Source organism: Giraffa tippelskirchi, chromosome Y (genome assembly GCF_054371585.1).
Source record: "Giraffa tippelskirchi isolate mGirTip1 chromosome Y, T2T-mGirTip1v1.2.pri, whole genome shotgun sequence".
NCBI lineage: Eukaryota > Metazoa > Chordata > Mammalia > Artiodactyla > Giraffidae > Giraffa > Giraffa tippelskirchi.
The window spans coordinates 21,562,885-21,565,866 of record NC_137290.1 but is presented as its reverse complement, the minus strand read 5'-3'; positions in this window follow the sequence as shown (position 1 = coordinate 21,565,866).

Here is a 2,982-nt window from a genome sequence, read left to right as displayed (position 1 = left end):
GCGAGGAGAGATAAGAAAGCCTTCCTCAGCGATCAGTGCAAAAAAATAGAGGAAAACAACAGATTGGGAAAGAGTAGAGACCTCTTCAAGAAAATTAGAGATACCAAGGAACATTTCACACAAAGATAGGCTCGATAAAGGACAGAAATGGTATGGACCTAACAGAAGCAGAAGATACTAAGAAGAGGTGGCAAGAATACACAGAAGAACTGTACAAAAAAGATCTTCACGACACAGATAATCACGATGGTGTGATCACTCACCTAGAGCCAGACATCCTGGAATGTGAAGTCAAGTGGGCCTTAGAAAGCATCACTACGAACAAAGCTAGTGGAGGTGATGGAATTCCAGTTGAGCTATTTCAAATCCTCAAAGGTGATGCTGTGAAAGTGCTGCACTCGATAAGCCAGCAAATTTGGACAACTCAGCAGTGGCCACAGGACTGGAAGAGGTCAGTCTTCGTTCCAATCCCAAAGAAAGGCAATGCCAAAGAATGCTCAAACTACCGCACAATGGCACTCATCTCACATGCTAGTAAAGTAATGCTCAAAATTCTCCAAGGCAGGCTTCAGCAATACATGAACCGTGAACTTCCAGATGTTCAAGCTGGTTTTAGAAAAGGCAGAGGAACCAGAGATCAAATTGCCAATATCCGCTGTATCATCGAAAAAGCAAGCGAGTTCCAGAAAAACATCTATTTCTGCTTTATTGACTATGCCAAAGCCTTTGACTGTGTGGATCACAATAAACTGTGGAAAATTCTGAAAGAGATGGGAATACCAGACCATCTGACCTGTCTCTTGAGAAAGGTGTATGCAGGTCAGGAAGCAACAGTTAGAACTGGACATGGAACAACAGACTGGTTCCAAATAGGAAAAGGAGTACGTCAAGGCTGTATATTGTCACCCTGCTTATTTAACTTATATGCAGAGTACATCATGAGAAACGCTGGGCTGGAAGAAACACAAGCTGGAATCAAGATTGCCGGGAGAAATATCAATAACCTCAGATATGCGGATGACACAACCCTTATGGCAGAAAGTGAAGAAGAACTGAAGAGGCTCTTGATGAATGTGAAGGAGGAGAGTGAAAAAGTTGGCTTAAAGCTCAACATTCAGAAAACTAAGATCATGGCATCTCGTCCCATCACTCCATGGGAAATAGATGGGGAAACAGTGTCAGACTTTACTTTTTTGGGCTCCAGAATCACTGCTGATGGTGACTGCAGCCATGAAATTAAAAGACGCTTACTACTTGGAAGGAAGCTTATGGCCAACCTAGATAGCATGTTTAAAAGCAGAGACATTACTTTGCCAACAAAAGTCCGTCTAGTCAAGACTATGGTTTTTCCAGTGGTCATGTATGGATGTGAGAGTTGGACGGTGAAGAAAGCTGAGCACCGCAGAATTGATGCTTTTGAACTGTGGTGTTGGAGAAGACTCTTGAGAGTTTCTTGGACTGCAAGGAGATCCAATCAATCCATCCTAAAAGAGATCAATCCTGGGTGTTCATTGGAAGGTCTGATGTTGAAGCTGAAACTCCAATACTTTGGCCACCTCATGCAAAGAGTTGACTCATTGGAAAAGACCCTAATGCTGCGTAGGATTGGGGGCGGGAAGAGAAGGGGACGACAGAGGATGAGATGGTTGGATGGCATCACCGACTCGATGAACATGGGTTTGGGTAGACTCCGGGAGTTGGTGATGGACAGAGAGGCCTGGCGTGCTGCAATTCATGGGGTCGCAGAGAGTCGGAGACGTCTGAGCAACTGAACTGAACTGAAAATAAATAAATTTATTTAAAAAAATAAAATAAAATAGAAAAATTAAAAAGGTGAAGATTCTGAAAAAAATAGGGGGTAGGGAGAACCCATAAGAACATACCTCATGAATCCACTGGTTCAGTCACAAAGAAACACCCTCATCAGACGAGATATTTAAGTTTAATACAAATGTTATGCAAAAAAAATTGTGAAAAAAATACTTCCGTATGTGAAAAGCAATTATGCTTCACAAATAAGGCTAGGTTTTTGTATCTTTTGACAACTACAATTGACAAATGTTCTTTCTTGTTTTCTTCTAGTACTCTCTTTTTTTATTTATTTTCTATTATGAGTAACTAGCTGGAAACTGTACAGTTCGCATCCTCTTATCAATAATGAAAAGAAAGAAAACAAGACTAAAAGTACAACAGAATGTACTGGAATGATATCGTACAATTAATTTTTATCCTATACATACATCACCTTTTTGCTTTGTTCAATGCTTCTTGAACATACATACAAAATGGTACTACAGCATACGGAGTGTAACGGCAGAGTGGTGTCCTGCTTCCCCTCAAACTGCCTTCATTTCATACTGACATAGAAACCTAAAATTCCATTGTATAAATATCACATACATGCTTCATCTCAGGCTCAAATGTCCTCCACGTGTGTCTTGCCTTTGACTTTTCACTTCTATGAGGCATGGCCATCTCTTACCAAGAAGGTTTGAGTATCTTTAAAGGAACCACAAAGTAAAGAAAATCTCTGTTTTGGAGCTTCGGACTTGAATGGTTTCTACGGTCTTCTCTTCTGCAAACTGAGGTGAGCAGGGTTGTTTCTAGTTAATCATCTGTAAACAAAGATATGGATTTTTTTCGTTTGTCCCTTTTATTGGAGTAGAGTCATCATGGAAATCACATCAGATTAATGAGCACATCTATGCGCCCTTCTGGTCCAGAGAGCTTCCCATTTAAAACATGGTAACATAGTACTTGAAAGGGGCCAGTGGGTGCATGTGATGTGTCCATAGCAGCACTAAATTCTGTGCTGGAAATTCTTGATCCCAATGTGCTGTGTACAGATGTACAAATGGAAACAGCTCACAGGGTGTCACAGAGGAGGAGCTGTGCACCGTAAAGCAACTCCTGTGCCCTCTCTGTACCCCTGTGACAGACTGGCTGGGTGACCATCCTTTCTCCAGCATCCAAACATTCTTT